Genomic DNA, 27189 nt, shown 5'->3' on the forward strand with positions numbered 1-27189 from the left:
GTCTAGGCATGCATGCATGCAGCCCTAACCCCCCCTCCTCTCCTGAAACATTTCCATCCTGAAAATAAAAGCCGCTTACTGGTAACCCGCTCCTCTGCTTGTCCTTCAGCAACTGCTGGCTGCTGCGACTGGCTACCTTCCTCCTGGCTTGAGAAGAGCTCCTGGCTGCATGCCTTCTGAGACTCCAGGGTGTCTCCCCCCACCCCAGTACCCTCACTCTCGGTTTCCTCCCCCCTTCCTCCTGTCCCCCACCCCACTCAGAAGTGTCCATCGTGGTTGTCGGATTGGCAGTGGGGTCACCCCCAAGTATCGCGTCCAGCTCCCTGTAAAAACGGCAGGTCGTGGGGGCAGCGCCGGAGCGGCAGTTTCCCTCACGGGCTTTGCAATAGGCACTCCGCAGCTCCTTTACTTTAACTCTGCACTGCAGCGCGTCCCGGTCATGGCCCCTTTCCAGCATGGCCTTTGATACCTGGCCAAAGGTATTATAATTCCTACAGCTGGAGCGCAGCTGGGACTGCACAGCTTCCTCCCCCCAAACACTGATGAGGTCCAGCAACCCGCCATTGCTCCATGCTGGGGCTCGTTTGGCACGTGGAGGCATGGTCACCTGGAAAGATTCACTGATTGCACTCCACACCTGGCTGAGCAAACAGGAAGGGGATTTTTAAAATTCCCGGGGCATTTAAAGGGCGGGTCACTTGAGGCCAGGGCAGTAGAGTGCGAACTGATGAGCAGAGTGGCTGAACAGGTATTCTGGGATATCTCCTAATACCCTGGAGGCCAATAACAGCGCTGGTGTGTGGCCACACTTGATGAGCAGCGCTGCATCACCAGCGCTGCACTCGTTATACCCCAAGCAGACCAGGTGTACAGCCAGCGCTGCAGCCAGGGAGTTGCAGCGCTGGATGTGCCTTGCAGGTGTGGACAGTTACTAAGTTGCAGCGCTGGAAAGCCTCCACCAGCGCTGCAACTCTCCAGTGTAGCCAAGCCCTAAATCAAGAATTGCTGCTCCTCTTGTGTGTTCCAGGACTAGCTGCTCCAAGAAGCAGTCATTTAAGGTGTGAAGAACAGAGTAAGAAGTAAAATATGTAGGTTCAGTGGGCCTCATTCTCATTTATACTAAGGCTTCTTTACATGACTATGGCAGTGTGAAAAGGCTTTAAAATGAGAGTAAGTGTAATTTGTGCCCATTGTAAGGCCCCTGTACACAGATAGAGTGGCGTAAAGGGGCCACAGCATAAATGAGAATAAGCCCCAAAAAGTTCAGGACGAGCTTGCACCACTGCAAAATTAGTTTGGTTATAAATGCTGAGCGATAGAGGCAGCAACAAAGCAGTCAGGGCAAAAAGCATGTGCCTCATGAAACTATTTGACAATTCCAATAAATGATGATAAATTGTGATGTAGAATAGCAGGTCCCTAAGCTGCTGGTTTCAAAGACATGTATTTTAAGGATAATTTTCCATGAGCTGCATACTTGAAGAAGAGGTGTTTTGACTGAGCACCATTCTTGACAAAAAAATAATGTTGATATTACTTTATTAAGAGTGAGAATTGAAATTTATTCCGATTTTAAGCAAAATATACCTCCCTGGTGGCAATTTTTTCCCTTTTTTATGTAAAAGTTTTCTTGAGATCAAGGCATATCTTCAATAAGCTAGCTTGGAAGGCTTTGTCCATTACTGCATTATGAAGTTTTTAAAGATATCTAGCCAAATAATCGCTCAATTGACAAAGATTCCAAACCATATCAGACACAGGATGGACTGGCAAAGCTTTCTTTACAACAGGCTATGCAAGTGTAATCTCTTTGTATTAGGAGAAGGATGAGCAGCTTTCCCCCCTCCTTTCCGTTCTTTTATGTCAGGTCATCAATATTTATTTCTTTAAAGTAGATGTCATCATATCCTGCAAGTTATGGATAATGAGCCCTAAATGTGTAGCCACACAAGCAACTCACATGAGCTGGGGAGAGGTAATGTAGTGCAGCAGATAGAACAAAAGGCTAACATCCAAGACAGCTGGGTGCTGTTCCCTGCTTTGACACTCACCTGTTGTGTGACCCTGGGCAAATCGGTTCATCTCCGTTTTCCCTCCCACCCTTTGTCTGACTTATTTATTCAGATTGTAAACTCTTTGAGACTGGGGCTGTCACTTACCATGTGTGTGTACAGCACCTAGCACATTGGGGCCCAAGTCTTAGCTGGGGCTGCTAAGTGCTACTGTAATGTTAATAATAAATTATTCCCAGAAGTAATGTTATTGACTTCAGTGGGAATATTCATAAACAGTATCTGGCATATAAATATTGCCTGGATTTGAACAGATCAGACTTTGTCCAGCTTGGATCCTCTAGTGCTACCGTAGTACAAACAACAACAAGGGTAGAAGCTGTTTTTATGCAGCAGTTGCAGAACTGTGCCCAATTCACATATAAAAACAATTCACTTATGCTGTACATGTAGATAATAATAGAGAACAGGGGTAAAACTAAATCTGAGGTTTCAAAATTGTCATTATTAAAAAATGCTCATATCCCATTTTACTGGTGATCAATGAAACAATAATGCCAGTTCTGGATGAAAGGAAGAAAAAATGTAAAAAGTTTCTGCTTGGAGTAAATCCCAAAATTAGCTTAAACCTGATCATTTCTTTTCTCTGCAGTAGCATGTACACCAATCCTTCATGACAGAGCTATGTGGGGACTGAGGCAATTTTCACTTATCAGCCTCAGCCATCCCATATGAAAGGGCCCTCATTAAAACATTCCTGCCAGGAAAAATATTTCTGATGTTATAACTCATCATAATAGACACTTTCTTTTCTCCTTCAGTGTGTCCATTAATCAGTGAGCAGGGAATAATAAAATAGCAGTCACCATTAAAAAGTAAACATTTACTCCAACACACCCCAATTGTGTTGTTATACTTAGAACAGGAAAGATACCTTTTGGATACCTTTGAACAGTAATGGTGGGATAAAAGCTGACTTGTTACTGACTAACACTGTATAAAAAACAACATACACAGGGAGTGAAGTAATTAAGCTACATAAACCAAGATCAGTTAAGGATCTGAAAGTAAAAATTACATCTTCCATTATTAGCTTTAATTTTATCACATACCAAAACACTACATTAAAATAACACCAAGTCAATACTCAAAGTCAACACTCAAAAGTTAGAAAATGTCAGAATTAAGGTTGCCCATGAAGCTTCATAAAATGAATTTCCTGGGGTGAGATGAGAGAGATTCTGTCTGCTGCAAAGTATGTTGCAGAAGGACACCACTTAAATCCCGAGAATGATAATTTCCATGCGAATCTGCATGCTTTCTTGTAGAAAGATTCATATGTCTCTCCATCATGGGGCTCTCTTTCTCTCTCTTTCCTCTCCCATTACCTATGTCTTCATTATAAATGATAAAGTAGAGTATAAAATAGATTGGAAGAGATATTCTTCTTGTGGTGTGTGACGTTTCACTCCATATTCTTTATGAAAATATGCTTATGATATGAATATGACATAACTGAGATATATTTTATGCAAGATGGCTCATGTAAGATATCATTGGAAAGGTTATGATTTACAGAATGTGATTATCCAATTTGCATGCCTGTATCACTTCTGTATCTGAAATTAGGAATATTAACTATGTATCTGTATTTCAGATATGTTCCTTTGGGTGTCAACCCCAACCAGCCCTTCAGGTACAACAATGGAAAAGCCAGACAGGGCTAATGGGCCATTAGCATAAACAATGGACTGTGAAAGATCTTAGTTTTCCTGTGGATGCTGGAGACAGCTTACAAGCAATGACTGCAACAGCCATGCAGAGACATGGGTCCGAGTCACCTGGCACTGGATACCCCGTCTTCCCTTTTTGGAATACCAGTGGTTTTCCGCTAGAAGACAAAGGGTTCCCGCCTTACACAAGAGCTATATAAGGCAGGGGAGTGACATAATTGTGGTTCTCCTCTGCCTCCCTACCCAAAGAGACATTGAAAAACACCTGGGAAAAAAAAGAACTGAACTGGGGGGGAAGGATTGAGCCCAAGCTGGAAGAGCATCCAGCTTGTGAGTAATAATACCTGAGGTTTCAAGCTGGAGACCAGTGCATCTGCCTTTCAAGACTTTCTGTAACCTGCCTGCAACAATATCTAGGGTGAGAAATACTATTTGTAACCAATTTCTTTAGTGAAACTAGCGCAGTTTGCGTGTTTGGTTTCATTTGCCTAGTAATCTGCTTTGTTCTGTCTGTTATCTCTTATATTCACTTAAAATCCACCTTTGGTAGTTAATAAACTTATTTCTTGTTTATAATAAAACCCAGTTTATGCAATTTATAACTGTGGAGGGGAAGGGGCGAGAAGTTGTAGATACCTGCCTCCACATTGAGGGAGGAGGCAGATTTCATAATACATCTTTGGGTCTGCACTCCAAGGGAGGTGGACACCTGTGTGATGGGGCAAGTCCCTTAAGCTGAATCTTCCCAGAACTGATATCAGTGTCTGTTTTGTTCTGTAGTTGGGTGTGGCCCTGCCTGTGTGTGTGCCAGAGGAGGCTTAATAGCCTGGCTCAGCAAGACAGGTAGAAAGGATGCCCAAACTGGCATAACAGGTGGGCTTAGTGGTATCTCAGCACATCAGGTGGCATCCTAAGGGGTCCAATCCATCACATGGTGTATTGAAAATGAGTTAAAATTGTGATAGTTTAAATCGCAGGGGTTTTCCTGGTCCTGACTGCAGGCTCTGTAGGGTAACATAGGATCAGAGTCAGTCTGGAGACAGACAGCCTAGGGCAAGGAGGGGTGAGTTGTGCATCTCTGTTTTAGGGAGCAGCCTGCTTTGTCTCTCTGTTTTGGGATTCTGTGTATTATCATTCTGAATTCTAAGAAACAAAGTAGTGATACACTGCTAACTTCCAGCAAGAGTATTTTTTGTTTTATCTAGCTTCTCTGTTTGTAGCCTGTGAAATATAACACTGCTCAGAATATCTTCTTTTGACAAGGTTCTTCTTTTGAATATTTAGGCTGGGAGATTTTTCAATGCAATTGGCCCCAGACAATCTTGTCTCTTCATAAGAGGTAGAGGAAGAAATGCTAATGTTGCTACTGATGTTGAAAACACAAGCCAGCCTGGCCAGTTTGGTATTTTCAATATAATGTGTGTCCTGCATTTTTATTTTCTGCAGTGTCCTCATCAGAACAAGGAGCAGAGGGAGAGAAGCGTATATTAAATGTTTTGACCTAACCTGCAACATGGCATTCCTCCCTAAACTTCTGCTGTACTGTTCTATAAAGCTAAAAAATGATGCTTTTTGTGTTCCTAGCAATTGCAAAGAGATGAACTTTCAGGCGTTCTTTAATCTGTGTGATCCAATCAAACATCTCCTAGTACAGAGCCCACTCTCCCTAATGAAAACTAGTCCATTTACATATTAACATCACATTTTACATGTCTGGCTTTTAGCAAATTAAAGGTGTTTCACTGCATATAGAAATAATTGTATTTCTTTTTGATGAAGTGAAGGTGCCCTAGTTTTCCCTTGTTCATCTATGGGCCATGATGAGTTTGTCATGTTATATGCCATTAGCAGCACATGGTATTGTTCCAACTAGCGCTGAAGGGATATGTGGTCTTGGTGTATTGCTGTTAGCGCTAAGAAATATATACATATTTGCTGATGATCATTTTCTTTTCCTTTTTGATTCCTGATTCCATCTCATGAAAAATATTGCAAGCAGAAATGGGCTTGAATCAAATCCCAGATCTCAGCATCTCTGAATTTTGAAGGGTTCAAAAATCTAGAGCCGATTTTTGTGGCTTGCACTCATCCTTTCAAAATGTTAATCAGTGCCTCTGCTGTTTGTATGTAATGGAACTTGCAAGGCAGTCTCCTTTAGCAGGGTGGGCCAGATGCCATGGTGATGTAAGTGATGGTGCAAACTACATATCAGGCTTAATTTGGAACAATGGATGTGAAAAATTAATCCAATTTAGAACCATTTGTCATTCTGTGTCAGCAAAATTCAGCCCTGGCACAAACAGGTGCAACTGCTCATACCACGACTAACTTCGGCTCTGGCAGTATTGGAAACAGAGTGGGATTAAGGCAAACAAGGGTCTCTCATTTAACTTTTATTCTCCTGCTACATGATTTTCATGCTACGCATTCCATTTTGCCTTCGTGGAGCCAATCTCTGATCTCAGCTGCACCAGTTAAATGTGGACTAACTTACTGCTTTAATGTAATCACTATAGATTTATACTGGTGTAAATGAGAACAGAATCTGGCCCCACTAGTGTATAAATTACACTAATTTTGCACACCCTCTGAATGCCAGATCGGTTCATTTTACATAACTGCACCTCTTATGACAAATTTATACCCGCCAGGTAGCTTACATTACCATTTACACATCACTGTCAAATTTGGCTTATGGGCTTCCATGGAAAGATGCACACACAAGCTCCATGTGTCTGAATTTGATCATACATCCCTCATTATCCACCAATTCAATGACTGGGCCACTGAGTTCAGAACTGCAAGGTACATACCCTTAGTGCCCATTGTATTTCAAAATATGAAAGATGCACATGTGTGTTCTCGCTCATAGTACTACATCCAGCCTGATTAACTCCAGGAGACAGCAGACTTTGCGCAGTTATCTCTGGCATCACATCTTGGAGATTTATAACTCTTTCTTGTGGAAGAAATGCCCTCTAGACCATTGCCTTGCAGAACACATTACGATGCAATCAGGCTACTTTTGCTTTTGTAGATAATGAATCTGGGATTCTTTAACTCCAGGATTCTTTCATGTGTTGCTTGGATGGCAAGTTTCCCTGGAGCGGGCTCTTATCAAGATGTTGTCTAAGTAAGGGGAAAGATTTACACTCCATGATCTTACAGTCACTGCTACCACTCTGAGAATCTTGGTAAATGCCCTCTGTGCTGTTGTGGGACCATAGTGAAAATTCTTATGTAGAAATCGTACTTAAACTAACCATTCTTCCTGTGCAAGTCTGGTGCCAGTCCTAGATAGAAAACTGTTAACATACCATGTGTGATAGACCCAGGCCAGTTGGGAAGAGCAGAGTAGTAGAAGGGAGATGTACTGGCCACTGGATGAGCAGTTTTCTGTTCCCTGAGTGACCAGAGCAGGGGCTGCTCCAGGCTAATGAGAACACCTGACTCCAATTAACCTGCTAAGAGTCAGGTGAGGCTCTTAAGCACCTGACTCTAATTAAGGCCCCTCTGATGCTATAAAAGGGCTCACTCTAGTCAGGCCAGAGGAGAGGAAGTGTGAGTGAGGAACTGGGAGCAAGAGGTATGCAAGAAGCTGAGAGTGAGTAGGCATACTGCTGGAGGACTGAGAAGTACAAGTGTTATCAGACACCAGGAAGAAAGTCCAGTGCTGAGGACAAAGAAGGTGTTGGGAGGAGGCCATGGGGAAATAGCCCAGGGAGTTGTAGCTGTCGTGCAACTGTACCAGGAGGCACTCTAGACAGCTGCAGTCCACAGGGCCCTGGGCTGGAACTGGGAGTAGAGGGTGGGCCCGGGTTCCCCCTAAACCTCCCAACTCCTGATCAAACACAGAAGGAATTGACCTGGACTGTGGCTTCTACCAGAGGGGAAGGTCTCTGGGCTGTTTCCCAACCCCTGTGAGGCGAGCAAATCCGCCAATAAGCGCAGGACTCACCAAGGTAGAGGAGGAACTTTGTCACACATGATAGGTTTTGATCCTGCAAAGTCCTTAGCACTTTATCCCAATCCAACCAAGCACTTACATGCTTGCTTAACTTTAAGCATGTGAGTAACCCCGTTTACTTAAAATTAAGCATGTGTTTAAGTGCTCGGCTAGATCAGATTGCTCATCCGCTTGCAGAATCCAGCCCACAGATAGCATGTATTGTAGTTAAAGCCAGGTTTGTGTGTAGCCTTGAAAATAGTCATGATGAAATTCTGAAGTATTCTAAGAAAAGTCAATATATTTTACTTCAATTTTCTTCACAGAAACAGGAATTGTTCCAACAAATATTTGGCAACATGCACCAATCAGGTATATTACAAGGTAAAAACAAGTTTAAAATCAAAATATGTTTAAAGTATTATATTTAGACTTTCTTTTCAAAAACTGACATCTGGTTTAGGCAAACACATTCTAATCTGCCAAATGTGATCTTATATCTTCCAATAGGTATAAAGGATACAAAGAAAAATGGAAAGGCTCAACAACAGAAAGAGGTTTTTTATTTTTTAATACTGAAAGGCTTCTGGGGAAACATAAATTGGAGAGGATGAGGAAGGGGTACTGCATGCTAGATGGGGATTCATACAAGCACCAGGTTAAATGACTCAGCCTTTGGCACCCCTTAAACTGAATCTCAGCTTTCATTTTAAAAAATAGTCAATTTCTGGCTTCTTTCCTTAATGAACCTTGAAACCATAAACCAACATAAACCAATTATTTAGGGATGAAGGGAACATGCAGCTGTGCTGTGCTTCTGCAGCAGGTGGGTTATACTAATACAACATTACCAGCTTGAAATACAATCAGGATTCTTGCAATATTTAATGTTTTTTCCTTAAATTCTCAGCTCCTGGAGTCATGTGATTAAGTACCAAATATTTAGAATGAAGTGTACCATAATTCTACAGATGTTTTAATTGAGTACTTAGATTATATGGTCTTCTCTCAGTGAAGACTATGCTCTGGCCTGGCTGGAAATCTCACCTTGTCTTGTTTGTCAAACTGATAGACTGTTTAAAGTCATGATTTTCTGTTCCTAGACAGGGGAACAGTGCTGACAACTCACAATCTTATTGAGAGTTTCACCATCTTTGTGTTTTTCTTAGAAGCCTAGCTCCTGTAATCGTGTAATTACATGAGAATCTTAGCTTTTCTTTTTTTTAAAATAAGTTTCTAGGCCTCTTAGTTGCTAAGAAAACCTTGAACAAATGACATATAAAGGCTCTAAAAGCTCAGGAGGCAGATAAAAAGAACCCAATTTATTATTTTTTAAAATGTCATGACTTTTAAACCAATCTTCCGATTTTTGGGGAGGCCTGACTTGTGATCTTTGAACACTCAAAGTTGGCAAAACTGCTCTTAAGCCGAATCAATTACAGTTGGCGTGCATCCTAAAGAGACACCTTAATGACTCTCCCCAGCTGCCCAACACCAGCACAATGCACAGCAGTGTGATCATAGTGGACAGGAATTAGTGAAGTTTAAGGTTGGTGGAGCAGCAAAAAGTTTTTAAGCTTGAGAGGCCTGAAAAATCACAAGACTTAAAATATCAACTGTCTTTGAGGGACCATTTTTAATTAATAACTCATAAACTGATTAACAGATTTACTGGAAAATCCTCAGAAAATTCAATTTGTACTCACAGATTGTGTGCTGTATGTATGGAGAAGGATACACCACATTTTTCATGCAATACAAAGTTTAAATCCCTGCTTTAAATGCAAAAACAGAGCCCAGCCTTACCTATGGTATTGCTGCCACTCTTCCATCATGCAACATTTTAATGGGCTAAGGTTGGTTATCGAATCACCAGTAAATTATCTTATGACAATAAACACATGAAACAAATTACATAAAGCTGCCCTGTGGTGTATAGACAGGTCTTTCAGTGTGTCTTACAATTGCACCTCTTTACCTGCAGTTCTTCTCTACATTTACAGGAGCCATTTACAGTGCACAGTAACAAGAAAGTTTTATTGGTCCTAAAAAACTAGGAACAGTGCTGCATATTCTTGAGCACCATCTGTAGGCACCTTATCTATTAACTCACTAATTACATATATGCCAAACATCTCTCATTTTTAGAGTACTCCTGTGGCATGTGCAACCAATACAGTATTAACTAGATTTTCTATTTACTGTATCTTTTGGAAAATCAGATGACATTTTCTTTATTACAGGAGAGACTTTCTTTATATAAAATATTTCTGAGTGGTAATCTTTCAAAATCAAACTATGAATTGCACCCCACATGAACACGACCCCAAACTGTAAGAGGACACTGGGAGATGGGTTAGAGAGCAAAGTGAGTAACACACAAGGGAGACAAGGTGGGTGAGGTAATATCTTTTGGTGACAAGCTCTTTCACCAACAGAAATTGGTGCAGTACAAGATATTACCTCACCCACTCACCCCCCACAATCTCTCCTATATGGGACCAACATGGCAAATAAAATACAAGGTTCTTTTTCTAGTGCTTGTTACATCCTGCCATTGCTGCTTTTGGAATCTGGCCGCATAGTAACCTAATTTCAAATTGGAACAAATTAACAGAATTAAACAGAAGGGAACAATAGGTCATATTAAGCCATTAAATTAATGAAGCTACAGTGGAGGAGTTAAAGGCAAGAACAGTACATCAATCACTCATAGGTATTTATAATAACAAAAAAAGAAGAGTCCCTGAGGAAGCTGCTGGTGGTAATTGAAGAATGTGGAAACAAGAGAATCAGCAAAGACTGACAATTCCTATCTATGTATTTGAGAGATATTGTAGGGTTAAGATAATCTACTCAGGAAAAAAGTCATGACTGAGGTAGATCTGACCTAATACCTCCTTGTTATTTACTAACTGTATCCCAGTTTTCAGTGTTATTTAGGCAGATGTCATACCATTGGAATGCCTCTAATGCATCTCAGACATACAGTAATGCCACAGAATTATGATAAAAAATTACAAAATTAACAAGGAACCTAGTTACGTGATAAATAATACTAATGGGAAAAGAAAAGCTCAGCATGCTGCTGTATTTTAAGTGAGAGGCTTGTGCTTCTAGGAATCTCTTCACTGTTGAATTTCTTCCTTTAGTCTGGGTTACAACAGACTTTCATTGGCAAAAGCCTGCACCACTGTGGCAGTCTTTGCTACACTGCAGCCCTTCCTGGTAGTGCTGACCACTAACATGGCAATATAAAGGAAAAGAGGTGAAAAAGGTCATTCCTCTTATTTTTCTTATCCATTCTTAGTTTACTTCTCATTCAGTGGAATAGTGTATTTGTTCTCCTGAGTAGAACTGATGGTTAAATTAAGTAAAAGTCAGATTCTTCTCTGAAAAAAATGGCATTGTGTGGCTCCATGTTTATTGTGCTGCACAATTCCATACCAAGTCTCCTTCCTTTAAAACAAGAATGTACTTTTTTCTAAATGCCAGCCCTTCAAACTCACGCTGTTCACAGGAGCTGCAGGCAGCACACTGAAAAAACAAACTGGTTAAGCAACTACACATTTTAAACTTTAGGCTTCTCCTTTTGAAAATATTGGCCCATTGCCTCAAATATACAGATGATGCTCATGGTCAACGTACTTAAAAGTATCAGAGGGGTAGCCATGTTAGTCTGGATCTGTAAAAGCAGCAAAGAATCCTGTGGCACCTTATAGACTAACAGACGTTTTGGAGCATGAGCTTGCGTGGGTGAATACTCACTTCGTCGGATGCATGTCACTTAAAAGTGATGAGCACCCAGCAGGTGCCCTGGAAAACATCAGTAGTTGCTGGGTGTTGAGCACTTTTGAAATCCTGGCCCCAACAATACATCTCCTTCTCCTTAAGTACAATTCACACCATTCTCCAGCTATCCCCATGCCTGACAGAAATCAGCATCTATATGAGGAGCAGCTGGCTGAAGCTAAATCCAAAGAAAGATAGAACTGATGCTAGTGAGTAGAGGGAAATGCTTTGAAGAACTAGCCAGCAGCATTCCATCATTGTCAACAGAGAACAGATGCCCCACCACCATTACAGTGGTACACCATCTCGGATCTTTCCTAGATTCCTCTTTGATATGACACACCCAACTAGCCATTGCAGAAAAGATGTCTTCCCTGCACCTTTAGCTGGCCAGACACCATTGTCCCATTCTAGCTAACATAGACCAAGCTCTCAATGGACTGGGACTGAGTTACCTCAGACTGCCTCTTCCTTCAGAACTGCCAGAGGTGGCCATGGCCCACAGGATAACGAAACTCACAACAGTCAGAAGTAAAACACACAGAATTTTTGGCAGAATATGGAACTACCTGGCAGGAGAATTGAGGACAATGAACTTGATCTGAGCACCTTTAAGAGAAAATGCAAGACCTCTTTTGAAATAGCCTTCCCATAATACACACTCGCTGACACCCATCAAACATACCCACCCACCACTTTATCTGCTTTCACAGTTGTGGAGACATGGAGGAAAAAAATATAAAGGGACAAGAAAAGTTAAATGGATTCTGACCAATCTTTCCTGCCTCTGGACAGAACAATAGAAGAGACATATCTGGTCTCTGTATAGACATTAATAAAGACCTTTTAATTTTGCCTAGCACTCAAACACCACAGGGAAAGTTGTGACCTACACACAGATATCTTAAGTGTTTGGAAACACATACAAAAAATGTCAGTGTCAATTAAACTCACAACGTAAAAACTGTCAACATACTAGAGTACGTGCCTGGTTTTATCCATGAGATAATAGCTGGATTCAAGCAGAATACACTCACTTCAATCAACTCTTTCAGATTTCAAATTTGAGGCCACTTCAACAACGCACTCAACAGTAGATTGACAGTTTTTAAAGCATTGTGATAATCTAGTCTGAGCTCCTGCATAGCACATCCCACAGAATTTCACCCCATGATTTCTCATTGAGCCCAATAACTTGTGGTTAAATTAGAACATAGCTTTTAGAAAGACATCCAGTCTTGATTTAAAGACTTCAAGTGATGGATAATCCATTACATCTGTTAGTAATTTGTTGCAATGATTAATTATCCTTACTGCTATTTTTACTTTGAGTTTTTTGAGCTTCAACTTTCAGCCATTGAATATTTCTAGATTAAAGAGCCTTTTATTACCAGAAATCTTCTCTCTGTGGAAGTACTTCTAGATCATGATTAAATCTTTTCTTTGCCTTATAGAAGAGAAGGTTAGCTCTCAAGACATTCTTGTAGCTATTTCCAATTTTTCAACATCCTTTTAAATGTGTTCACAACAGAACTGGACACATTATTCCAGTATTTGTTTCACGAACAGTGCCTGGAGAAGTAATATCAGCTCCCTATTCCTACTCAATATTCCTCTATTTGTACTTACACTGTAAGCTCTTTGTGGTAGGGACTGTCTTTTTGGTCTGTGTACACAGTGCTTGGCACAATTGGGTCCTGGTCCATGACTGGGGCACCTAGACATTACAATGTTGATGATGATCATCATCTTCATCATTTTAAGATATTAGCCCTTTTAGTCACAGCATCATACTGGGAGCTCATGTTCCATTGGTTGTCTACTATGACCCCTAGATACTTTGTAAAGTCACTGTTTTTCAGGACACAGTCCTTCCCACTTGTAAATATAGCCTACATTTTCTGTTCCTAGATGTGACTTTGCGTGTGGCTGTATTCAAATGCATATTGGTTGGCTTCACCCATCTTAAAGTGATCTAAGTCCCTATGAATCAGTGATCTGTCCCTGTAATTATTTGTCATTCCATCAATATTTATGTCATTTGCAAAATTTATCAGCAATGATTTTTTGTTTCTTACTGATTACTGATTAAAAAATATTGAAAATGTTTTATAACCCCACTAGAAATTCCACCCTCCATTAACTGATCATTCCCAAATGAACAAGTAGGCTTTGAGATCTATCAGTTAGACAGTTTAAAATCCATTTAATATGTGCTACATTGCTTTAGTATAGTGCTATTTTTAATCAGAATGTCATGAAATATTAAGTTAAATGCCTAACAAAAGTCTAAATATATTATGTCAACACACTTACTTTTATCAACCAAACTTGTAATCTCATCAAAGAACAATGTCAAGTTAATTTGATAGAACCTATTTTCCATGAAACCATTCTGACTGGCATTAATGATATTTCCATCCTTTAATTCTTTACTGATCAATTCCTGTAGCAACTTTTTAATTATTTTGCCTGGGATCAAAATTAGTCTAATCGAGTCTATAATTTCGCAGGTTATCCCATGTACTCTTTACAACCTTCAAAAATCAGATTTTTATAAATAGGTCCAAGATTACTGCATATCAGAATTGCCTGGGCAGGTATACAGCAACCTGAGTCCAAATTTGCAAGTGAAGTGTAAAAACTTAGAAAAGCAGGTAGATCTAATATCTAAGACCATTTTGTACACAACTTTGAGTAATGCCAAAATAGACAACTCACAGAACATTAAAAAAATATGGGAAGCAGAATCCCACGGTACCATGAAAGATGTCTTTCGGATAAACGTGCTCCAGAATTCACACACCACTGCTGCCTCACTATCATGGAATGAATTCTAATGGAAAGTAAACACACTCTACAACATCAGCAAAACAAACTCAAGTAGCCAAAGCCCTTGCTAGAGAGAATAAAGACAACTGGGTCATAACATATACATTTTCAGAGAAAGTGCACAAACCCAAACATTTTAGTCATACACAAAAAACACTTTGACATACACTTAAGTAAAAAAAAGCCAGTGTGTTATGTTCTGGCAGACTCTCCCCAAAAATCTACAAAACAATAAATGAAAAGATGTATTCTGAACATTAAATAACAGCAGGAAAAATATATCACCACAAGAGAAAATCATACCATTACAACCTGGCAAAACAAAATATGGGTAAGAGAGAAACAAAGCAGGTTTGAAAAGCATTGGACTTTATCGATGAGTTAGTTATGACCTGCAAGAAACAAAAAGAAAATATAATGACCTTGAGCTACAGCTACACTGTCCTCTATCTAGAAAGAAATTAATCTCCCATAACACCTGCCTGCCCAAGTGTCTACATGCTGCACCAAACACCCATATACATACATGTGTATAAAAACTTTACCTCATCTTCTTCTAGATTCATTCATTTATAACAATATTTCACCAAATAGCTGTGTATAATAAATATGCATCAGTTACCCCTGTATATTCTTATGTGGAAACACAGTATCTGTGTTCTTATCTGCATATAATAATAAAGCCTGTGTCCATACCTGGGTATTTTACGTGTATATATTTACCTGTAAGTAAAAGGATGTACAAACAAAAAGAAATACTGTAAATCAAGCTATAAGTGTTGGAAAGTCACACGCTACACAAATTTAGGATTTGATTTTTCACACTAATTATTTTTAAATAGCTTCACTGAGGTTCAAGGCTCAAGATATCAGAACACACAAGCATACACTTGGAGTTGTGCTAGTTGAAACAAAGTGCAAACTAGTGGAGCTACGTTATCATTTTTAAAGTTCAGGGACCATTAAACCACTATGGTAGACTGATTCACTCAGGATCAGGGGGAAAGCTAGGAACTTCTGAAACCTTAATTAAGAGAGACAAAAGGTGGTCACACATCATCTGAGAATGGTCAGGAGATTCTTTTGAGCCTCCAAAGCAAGGTCTGGAAGTTAAACAGATTAATGTGACATTTTAAAGGGATTTCTGAAATCAATACCTCTGCACAAAAGTCAATGGTTATTCTGTATTATTAGCGCAAATATTGAGGTTTCTTGAGAGAAGTGATGAGAACAAATATTCCCTGCACAAAAGAGAAAGACGAGAAAAATATATTGTCCTCCTTCCATAAATATCTTTCTTATCAATGTTTGCTATGAGTCACACAGCTGAGATAATCAGCCAGGTTGAGTCACAAACAAACAAAAAACTAGCCATGCATGGCAAGGGAAACTTCTTTCTCTACATGATCTCAAAGGCTCTGATTTAGGCAAGCATCCATAGTCAGAAAAGCATTTAAGAATGTACTTAATTTTTTTCCATGCATTTAAGTCCCATGGAAATCAGATGATTAGTAGCACAAGCACTCTGACAGGCACATGCAGTGCAATCTGGGGAGCAAAGTTGTGGATGCTACTTACACCCACAAAATGGAGACCTTTTTGAAAATTTACTCAATAGAGTGATTTTGTCTGCACATTCATCTATAGTGCGGTATAGCCACAATTTTCAAACCTGCTCCCAGGATCATAATTAGACACCTAAATAAGTTAGAATGTATAAACATCATATTAAAAACAAACCAGTTCAGTCTTCTGTATAATATTTTTAAATTTTATATTTAAAAATACTCAAGGCAACGTTTCCACTGATGCAGGTTGCCCTTAAATTTATTATTCCTGTTCCCTTTAGCTATCTTTCTTACAATTGTCACTCCTTTGTACAAATGACAGGACATTTTTCCTGATCTTTTTAACTGTTGTCAATAAATGAAAATATTCACGTGTATAGTGGAAAAGTACCCTTCAGAAGATCCCAAATAAACTGAAGGGTTGAAATCCTGTTTCCATTGAAGTCAAAAGCAAAACTCCCATTGACCTCAATGTGGCAAGGTTTTCACACAAGATGAACAAAGATACTTGAATGCAAAACATGAGCCACATTATTTGCTGCTGTACTTTATGCTTTTTCCACTTATTCTGGGGGAAAAACAACAATGTCCTTCCAGGATTCCCTGGGCCAGATCCTGTGCTGGTGTAAATTAGTATAGTTCTGTTGGAGTCATTGGAGCTCTGCAAGTTATGCCAGATGAGGAACTGGTTTCTGTTCCTCTTACAAATGCCCTGTGAAGCAGTGAGGTCCCTTCTGGTCAGGAGAGCTGAAAGTGGCTACTAATATCAGCCAGTCATGAGCAGAGAGTTATATGAGACATTCCCCTTCCAGCCCTTCTTCCTTGGCACCCACAATCCAACCAACCTCTGGTCAAGATTCATACTGGGGTGTTCATATAACAGTGTGTTGCATGGCCACTATGTACCTGCAAGCCACTCCCGCTTTTCTCTGCTTTAGCAAATAAGGATAGGATTTTCAAAGATACCTAAGAGATTAGGATTGACAATTCCTATTAATTTTTTATAGGAATTGGGAGTCCTAAAGAAAACTGAGCATACAAATCCCCTAGGTGGCTTTGAAAATCTCAGCTCAAATGTTTATTGAAGTGTTTATTCCTCTTATGCTGTTAGTGTTCAGAATGTCTGTGAGAAAATATCTTGCTTCCCAGATGCTGACACTTTTAGTAAGATTTATGTCTGCTTAAATATAACACACAGGGTCATTTGAACCATGTATTTATCAACGTGATGTCAAATACCTAATCTTTACTGAATGATCTGTTCATCTTGCAAAAAGGTATCACTCTTCATATTTAATCAATCTTTTGGAAAATATGAATCATCTGAAACCCTCACAACTGCTCCGCTGATATAGTAACTTTGTCATAAACATTCTGTGCCTCTGGAAAATACTCTCTAACTTATCTTTGCTCCATGTTTCTTTTATTCAAATTGATATAAAAGGAAACTCAATCACAGGATCTCATCACCAGCTGATGGTGTACTAGCAGGTAGGTAACTGATGACTTTCTGTAACCTTAACAATCATTCATCTTACCATTAATAGAAAGGTACTATGCTTTTCCTTTTGAAGACTAGTGTTTCATTGTAAAACATAATCTCACCTTACAGGAACTATACATTGTTATTGTTGCTATTTTATGCTTTGTAGTGTGTGTGTGTGTGTGTGTGTGTATATATATATATATACACTATTTTTAATAAATATATTTTAATTCACTATTTTAATAAATATATATATATATTAACAGGTGTGTATGTGTATATATATACACACACACATATATATATATATTTTTAACAGGTATGTGTGTGTGTATATATATACACACACACATACCTGTTAAAAATATATATATATATTTATTAAAAATAGTGAAAAACCTTTGATCTAAAAAAATAAAATGTAAAAATATCCCTTAATTAATATACACAGAAGCCTAAAGATCCAGCAACGCAATGTTCCAAATGTGATGGTAAGAAAAATAATTTCATGTTCATTAATATGTCACAAATGGCCACTCCATTTTCCTATACAATTTGTGCTAGACTTCAAGGGCTGTTCCTGCTGCCAGTGAAAGTCAATGGAAGTTTTGCCATTGACATCAATGGAGACACGAGCAGACCCTAATGTAAATTGGAAGTTCAAACACTTTCAAAATCCTACCTGATAAAAAATAATTTTGCCCAATATTTTCAGGATCAGCTTGTTCAAAATATTTTAGAGTTCTAATGCAACACAACCTATGTATCTAGTAAAGCCCAATCCATCAGCTGGAGCACCCAAAAACCTTCCACTGAGTTTCAATGGGATTTATGCATGTTTAAATCCTTGATTGAACAAAGCACTTCAAAATGTGCTTAAGGCCCCTATCCAGAAAAAGATTTATTGACATGCTTAACTTTAACTTTAGTCTCATTGTTGGGACTATTCACATGATTAAAGTCAACCATGTGCTGAAGTGCTTTGCTGAATCAAGCAAAGCACCTATAGATTCCAGGGCAGCAGAATCAGGCTTTAAATGCTACAGGGATGAGCTCCTTTATCTGATCAAACTGTTTATTGAAAATTAGCAAAAAATATGACACCCATGTTCAATGTTATTCTCACAAGTGGCGGAAAAAATTAACATGCCAGAATTTTTGTTAATAATGTCCATTGAAGACCCCAACTCTTCAACCCTTACTTATGCAATTCACTCTTACTCACACAAGAAGCCCTACTGACTTCAGTAAATCAACTCACATGAGTAATCAACGCAAAACCAAGCCCATGGTGATCACTAGAAATAAGGGATTTTTTTTCTTTTTGTTTTTTGAAATGGGAGAAGAATTCTGCCTTTGTCTTCATTTGCACATTGCTATGAGATTAGGGCAATTACTAGTGGAGTAATTACATGAGGAGTAAAACATATTTCATTTGGGTGCAGTAGTAATATCCTGCATGTAAACTACTGGATTTAAATCGTTGATACAGTTGGCAACAAATCTGCCCCTTTACAAAATTACTATAGAAAATATTTTATATGTGAAAAATTATCATTAAAAAACCACAACTATGATTGAAAGTTTCTCCCTTATGGCAGCTGCTTTTGCTAAATATTTTAAATGACAGATATTAATACATTCTGATTTGTTCCACTGATAGATGCAATCTAGCGTCAGTACATTTTCAATAATTACATATCTTTCAGCTCTGAGAACAATAGAATTAACTGTTCTTCAGCAGTTACTAATAAGACAGCTTAGCACAGTTAAATAACAAATGTGAAAGATGAGAAGGAATGGCCTTGTAAAAGGACTGGATGTGTTTTGGACAGCTGTTGTAAAAATTAATTGAGTCTATATTCACTGTTCTGAATATGATCCCCTTCTTCTATACTACCAAATGCTCTTTTGCACAAAGGAAGTGCAAACACATACATATAACCATTAAAAAACAGACAACTGTTCCTGATAGAAAATAGGTGGTTTTTAAAGGAATATTACCTGTTGCCATAAACAGACTTGTTGATAACATGATAAAAAAGATGTATTACTGTTACAATTTTTTGAAAACTCATCATAAAAATATGTTTAAAAATAGTAAACAAATACTGTGATGACACGCATTTTGAAAATCCAGGCAATAGAAATGCAGACTGTGTATTACACCAAAGGCCTGATTTTTTATTTCAGCAGGAATTTTGCCTGAGAAAAAGCTGCAGAATGAGGACCAAATATACCCAATAAAACATGGGGATACATTTAATATAACTTTGCTTTCAGAATCTGAACACTTTCTAATGCATGTTACTGAAAAGAACCATATATTTTGAAGCTACTGGCTTGCCACTTCCCCACAGATGTGTGCCCCCATGTTGCAAAGGGCATGTTGTACCACATTGGCAGATGCCCTCCCTCCCCAAATTCCACACAGCCCTGCATGGCTTAAGAGCTCCCAGAACCCCTCACAACTTATGTCAGGAACTAAAAGTGAATACGACTTTGAGTATGTTACACTTCTGTTGCTTATAGAATGGAAATACATGATCTTTCTGTGACCTATCTTTTCAGCCTGCTTAAAGTTGTTTCTGTGGTTGTGATTGACTCTGACTACTGGAAGAACAAGTTATAAAGTTGTAATGAAAACCACAAGAAAAGAGTAAGTGGATAAGAACATTATAAAAGGAAAAAACAATGAAAGGCAAGCATGACAGAATATGACATTTAATTGGTTAAAGACTTGTTTTGAACTCATGTCAAAGTAGCTTGAAGCTGTTTTTATTCTTTGTCACTGGTAATATGAAGGATAATATGAATGGAAATGAAACTGTCTACATTTCCTGTTGATTGGCTGATCCTAAGCTACCTAGTTAAAACCACAAATTGTAATATAGGAAAAACACCTTGGCTACAAAGGTCTATTGAAACTGTCATAATTCAGAACCAGAAGAGCGACAGAGACCCAGTACTGGTGAGTTTACCTTTTCTGTTTATGCTGCTTTTAGTCTTTGATTGATAAACCAAACTTGAGCTTGACCAGTTGATGTTTCAGTTAATAAATAATCAAAAGAACCCATTATTTATAGTCTCCTCCATAGATGTGTGTGGGATAATAATCTGGCCGATAGTATTTGGACTTTGCCCTCATTTCTCCAGATCACGTTATTTTCTAGAGTTTGCAGATCAAGGTTCTTATGCATGGAACCACTTTTGTGTCATAGGCTGCTGTAGGAAACATTAATTTGCAAAGAGGATTTAAACCAGTTTTGACACAAGTTACTAAATTTTTCTGTGGGTGTAAGCCTTTGGCGCATAAAGCACAGTCAGTCATGAGACAGGCTGAGAGAATTTTCCAGTCTCCATAACAAAATGATGGGGCTCTTGAAGTCTCTCCGGTAAAATCAGAGTTTACACTAGTTCATAGGTTAATCTACATTTAGTGAAGACATACACTGTGAAGACTTAACTTTAAATATTTATTATGTAACTTGCCCATAAAATGATAAATGATAATCATATATGAGGGAGAGAAAGAGAAATGTCTATCCTACACTTTACATATGGTACTATTATTGTTTAAAGTGTCATTGGAATAATGTGAATCAAACAGACTGAAGTGAAGAGAAAAATCAGATTTCAAATGTCCTTGAAATATCTGATTCCCCCTGAAATTATTGTTGTACATATATATATGATGTGTGTATGTGTCCACCTGTATATATATGTACACCTTATATAAAATATATCCTTTATACAAGTGTAATGTTGATATATAAATAAAAATTAGAAACTAAATATATAAAAATTAATATGGCCTTGATTCAGCAAAGCATTTAAGCATGTGAACTCTGAACAAACATTTCCAGTATATCTTCTTTCTTTAAAGAGACACATTATTAATATTATCCAGCCACAAATTGATATTTATTCATATACCCATTTAAAATGAATTATTAATATAGTTTATTTTCAGTAATTCCAAGAATAGCTAAAACAACAATAATAAGTATCAGGGAGGGCCAGGTATTTGCATTTTAAATCTGATTTTTTAACTTCAGTCTATTTGTGTAAAGTGGCATTGCAATAATGTGAATCAATTTAAATAGTTAAGTGGACAACATATTTAAAGTGCAAGACAGATATTCATATGCTTTGCTCCTTTATTTAATTAGAAACATGTATAGGCCAGTGAGATGTACAGTGTATCATTTTGATTCTTTAGACAGGGCTGTTAACCTCATTGAAATGATTCACAGCCTTAGGGATTGTATCTAACCTCTGTGTATAAAGGGTATGTATGTAATGTCCATTAGACTAGTGTGTGTGCAACCTAGTGTATAAAGAGGAAAATATACTCCCATGTGTGAGTAAAGAGTAAAGCAACTATTTTTAACTCAGCTTCAAATGTGTTTTTAAATTGTTTGTATTCTGAGGTGTTTTCCCATATGAATATATTTCAGTTTTATTTAGTGAACTCAGATGAGAAATTAATTTGGTGTGTATTGAATATCCACAATATAAAAACTAATAAAGTTATACTTCTCAGTAAAATAAGTGCTTCACTCACATGATGGATTTTAGACATCATGATTTATGTGTTTAAACATATTTTTTTAGTGAGGACCAGCATATTACTTGGGCAAATTACATTTGTGCATACTTATATATAGGCTGTTGCTATTCTTAATGCTAATCACTTAATATAGCTTTGTAAAAATCTCTTTAATGCTGAACAGAAAATCCCCACAGCAGTATTTTAGTGTGCATATCTGCTTATAGTCAATATACTTTAAATGCCATTACACATATAAAGTGTAATGACATTTAAAGTATATATAAATATATTATATATAAATTGAATACAGTATCTCAGAATGTAAGAGCCCCTGGAAATTTCCACTACATGCATCCGACAAAGTGGGTATTCACCCACAAAAGCTCATGCTCCCAAACGTCTGTTAGTCTATAAGGTGCCACAAGACTCTTTGCTGCTTTTACAGATCCAGACTAACACGGCTACCTAACTACTAACACTAGTAGGGTGGTGAAGAACTACCCCTCTGATAACTGACATAGAGGAATACAAAGCTGATACACATTTTAATTATACTGAAAATAGCTACTGTATACTGTAGCCACCACTTGAAGATAGTAAAATGTTTCTCTAAACAAAAGCTCACTGTTGTAATGATTGTTGTTTTGTCTCTGATAATTACATGCCAATGATTTGTAAACCTTTAGAACTTCCTAAATAAATAAACAAATAAAAAAATGAACTGTAAGAAGAGGAGACGCTAGCTTTACTTACAAAATTTGGCCAAATAGAAAGTCATCTTGGATACATTTAAAAAGGAAGTAAATAGAGAGATTCCTTAGATCATATGGAGCCCAATTCTGCAAACCCTCGGTCAGACCGTACCCCCATAATAAATGTACAGCATAATCTCACCCCTTTCTTAGACCCAGCTGGGGAGACATTCTATGGCATCTTCATAGGAGGAAGGGACAGAGGCTAGGAATGAGGGATAGATGGCCCAACGTTGAGGGCTCCACTTCATTCCCTACAAGCCCCAGGTATGTTATCTAGGAAAGATCAAACAACTTATGATAGGGATACCCCTGTAAGGAGACCAGCCATGGTCCAGGAAATTCCCTGGTAGCAAAGCCCTATTGGAGCCTTGTTGACAGGGAGTTGGGGGTGGGGAGTATATTGGGGGTATACAGCTAAGGCAAAGGCACAGGGCCTCAATGCAGATGACATTAGTCTCCTGTTGATCCCTTGGGATCAGCACAGACCCAGGAACCCCATGTGGCTTGTCATTTCACAAGGGTCAGAGCAGACCAACTGAATGCCGCAAAATGATCCTCACTGAGCTTTCTTCCCTTGCTTAGCCCACTACTGTATGCTCTACCGTGACAGAAGGCAACATGGCCCCCTTACTCATGTGAGTTAGTCTTTATCTTTGAAGTCAACGGTTCAACTTGTATGAGTAATAATTAATCATATGAGTAAAATTCACAGACTCTGTACATGGGAATTAGGTGCCTAAATACCTTTGAGAATCTGGGTCTTAGAGACTGGAAACCCAGTCTTCAAAACACTACACATGTGGGTAGTTCAACTGGAATGTAATAGGAGCATTTACATGAGCAAAGGCTACTTGGATGAGAAAGAGCAGAGTTTGGCCCCATATTCGTAAATGTCAAAATATTTCAAGAATCAGAAGTACTTGGCACTCAGTCCTTCTTGCACTGAAATATGGGAAAATTGCTATTGATTTCATTGGGAACAGGATCAGGAGGAGAGAAAGCAATATAGCTTTCAAAATTGAAGTCAAAGAAAAAGACAGAGGGACAGTTCCTCAGCTGTTGTAAAACAGTATAGCACCATTAAAGTAAATGGAACTGTACCAACTTATATCAGCTGAGGATCTGACCCAGAGACTGAAAAACTCTTGGAAAAATCCTGACCCCATTGAACTTGATGGGAGTTTTGCCACTGAGTTCAGTGGGGCCAAGATTTGGCCATCTGTTGCTCCCAAAAAGGAAGTTAAAGGTCTTCAGACAATACCCCCAAATAATGTTAAATTAGCCTGACATTTTTAAACCAGTACAGATCATCTTCATTTCCATACAATTACTACAGTATATTACTTCCTGTGGTTTATTTGTATAGGGAACAAAGTCTGGGAATGCCCCTCCCATCCCTGCTAATCTTGCTGATCATTCAGTAACTTCTTAGCCAGATAATTTATTCCCCACCTCCTCTATTTCATTATATTTCTGTGCTATGCACTGTTATTTACCAAATATATTATCACTATTTATGCCAGTCCTCCACTTAAAGATAGTGCCACATGTAGAGACCCTTGCATGACTGTGCCTTCTGCACATTGTATCCATCACCACAGAACTGAGAAAATGGATTTTTTTTTTAAGAATCAGAGACAATTACCCAAACCCTAGGAAGACAAGATCTGAGCTCACTTCTATATGGAATACTATGCCCCTCCTTCTTCTGGATTTCAGTGCCTAGATACTGTGGGAAGCAGCACCATATAAATATGAGTGAGAAAAGAAAAGGTTTCAAAAATAAGGGAACAACCCTATCTTTTACTCTTAGGAGTAATTCCACTAAAGTGAATTGGGTTACTTACATGAGTAATTGAAGCAGCATTTGATTCCAAAGTAGCAGCTTTATTCATTCCACAATTTAGGTCTTAAGTAAATGTAAAAGAGTATGTGTATGCATTAGCAGACATCACAAGACATATTCTTAAGTTCAAATGCAGCAAGAAGGTAACCTATAATTTACTTTATATTTGCCAAATTGCAGGCTGCAAACAAATACTGTAAATATACACACACATTGCACGGGTATAGACTAGAAACAGCAACAAGATCCTTGACTATTTTGAACTACTATGTTAATTGGTGTTTGTATCACCTTATTTTCTCACCGATTGCTCATAGTTTGAGCTGCTTGTAGTATTCTGCAACTACAGAATTGATATGATTGGAAAGCATAAGCACAGAACAATGCTCAACTAAATATTTCCCATTCTGAGTACAATAATAAAACCATGCTGGCAGAGATAATATGGATTCTATGTTTCAAGTTGCCATTGAAGGCTTGCAGGAAATTGACATGAAAATTTGAAACTCTTTAGACATTGACACTGTTATAATGTTCAGAATCAAAATGATCCTGGGGGTGAACGTTTACACAGTGATTCTTACCACACAAGTTTCATAGCAGTATAGACTTTCTACATGCAGTTCTCAGCTGGGCCTATTCTGTGGCTAAAACAAAATCCTTTCTGTATGTATTTAATCATATCAGAGTTGTTATTACAGAGGATTAAACAGGCATGCCTTCAAACTCTACAACAGGAGAACACAAGCTGTTGTATAGTATTATTCAGCTTTTTATGTTAGCTAATAAGACAGGTCCCTGACGAGTGTTTCCCTTGTTTTACAGTGACATCTATCAGCCAGAGCTGGGGAATCCCAACGTCACTCACTCCTGCTCAGCACCACTGCCTGTGAACAGCTCCCCTCTGCACACTGGGGCAGCTTTAGGTTGCCCTGGTGAAAGGGAGGGAGAAGGAGAAAAAAAACAAGTCTGACTAAAAGAAACTTTGAAAAATACAGGCGGTAAGCTGATAAGCACCTCATCCTAGCAGCTTGGGCTCTAGCAACCATTGGCGCCCCAGCCACACAACAGAATCACCTTGAAACATTCAAATTAAAGAGGAGTGACAGACTATAAATTACCGGTGTTATGAAACATGACAAGGTGGAGAGTCGAAAACAATCCAGTTAACCCAAACAATTCAGTTCACACTGGCTGGCTGGATTCTATAGGCTCCAGGCGATCTTATTTGTATCTAGAGTGTGTTGTCATGTGCAGCCATGGTAATACAGGGGCTGGGAAGAGATCTTGCCTCCTTTCTATGATAAGGTAATCAACGGATTGCCAGAATGATTGCAATCTGACTAGAACAGAAAGGACCGAAATAGCCAGGCTGTCCACATAAGGTAACCAAGATAGTTATCTGATCTGTCAAACCAGAGCGTAAAAGTCAGAGACGGGAGGCCAACCTTGCAGACCCCTTGATTTGTAACTGGACTCCTCTTTAATTCTTCTGCATGGCCCAAGGGCTAAAGCTCCGTCATCGCCTCTGATTAACTAAACTCACAACATACAAATCTAAGCAACACATCCAGGCTTTGACTGCCCAAAACCTCCAAAGCCTTCCTACTTCTAGGGAGGACAGGGAAGCAGCCAAGGCCTTTATTGGTGAAATCGATAGCTCACCAGCACCCCAGCTATTGTGACACTTTGAAGCCTCTCCTCACAAACTCACATTAATTTGCAAAGACAAAGCACATGCTGCCCGGCTCCTTGGCACGGAGCTCACACACACAGCCTCTACCGAGCACCACCGACTCCCTCCCAGCCCGTCGGATGGCATAAGTGGGCGTGGGGCTGGCGTACAAAGTTTCACCCTCCCCACGCAGCTCTCTGAAGCCATCTCCAGCCATATGAAATACCCCCGGGCAGCGGCCAAGGAAGCCCCCGAGGGCAGGGCAGACCCCCCCCCATTTCCAGGCGCACGGCGCGGCTCACTTACCACATCCCCGGCACAGCGCCCTGCTGACCTCCCGCTTGAGGTAGCGGCCGGTCTCCAGCGGCGGGGAGGACGCCTGGAATAGCGCGGCGCCGGCGTCCAGCGGCTCCATGAAGAAGATGTAGCGGCTCTCCGCCTTCAGCCGGCCGCAGGCGGAGCCGGGCTCGCCCCGCAGCCAAAACAGCGAGTCCTTCCGCAGCCCGCCGCCCTTCACCGCCCACACCTGGTGCACCCGCACCCGCGCCACCCAGGGCGGGGGCGCCGGGCTGGCACTGGCGGCCGGCGGCGGCGGCGGGGAGGGGGGCAGGGTCCCGGCCGCGGGGGCAGTGGGCTGCCCCGGCCGCCTCCCTTGCGGCAGCCCCGCTTCTCCCAGCCCTGCCGGGCGGGCCGCCTCCCGCGGCAGAACCTTGCCCTCGATCACCACCGCGGCGCGCCGGACCAGCTCCTGCACCGAGCCCACGCTGGGCGGCGCGGGGGAGCACGGCGGGGCCGCCGCCAGGGCCGAGGTGCCCAGCAGCAGCAGCAGGAGCGGCAGCGGGCAGGCGGCGGGAGGCGAGCGCATGGCGGCCGGCCGGGCTGCGGGGGGCGCCGCCGCGGGCTAGGGCAGGAGAGCGGGCTGGGGGCGGCGAGCGCGGGGAGGAGACGCCGGGGACCTGCCGCCCGGCTGCGCTGCTCCTGCCGCTGCC

General features: G+C 39.9%; 1 long non-coding RNA gene across 1 annotated transcript; it reads left to right on the plus strand.

Annotated features, from left to right (window-relative positions):
• Positions 1–8020: 8020 nt before the first annotated feature.
• LOC123372701 lies at positions 8021–25940 on the plus strand. Its single transcript, XR_006580408.1, has 4 exons — positions 8021–8075; positions 17328–17374; positions 19941–20028; positions 25351–25940. It is a non-coding gene; the product is annotated as an uncharacterized LOC123372701 (long non-coding RNA).
• Positions 25941–27189: the final 1249 nt, after the last annotated feature.

This window comes from Mauremys mutica, chromosome 6 (assembly GCF_020497125.1).
Source record: "Mauremys mutica isolate MM-2020 ecotype Southern chromosome 6, ASM2049712v1, whole genome shotgun sequence".
NCBI lineage: Eukaryota > Metazoa > Chordata > Testudines > Geoemydidae > Mauremys > Mauremys mutica.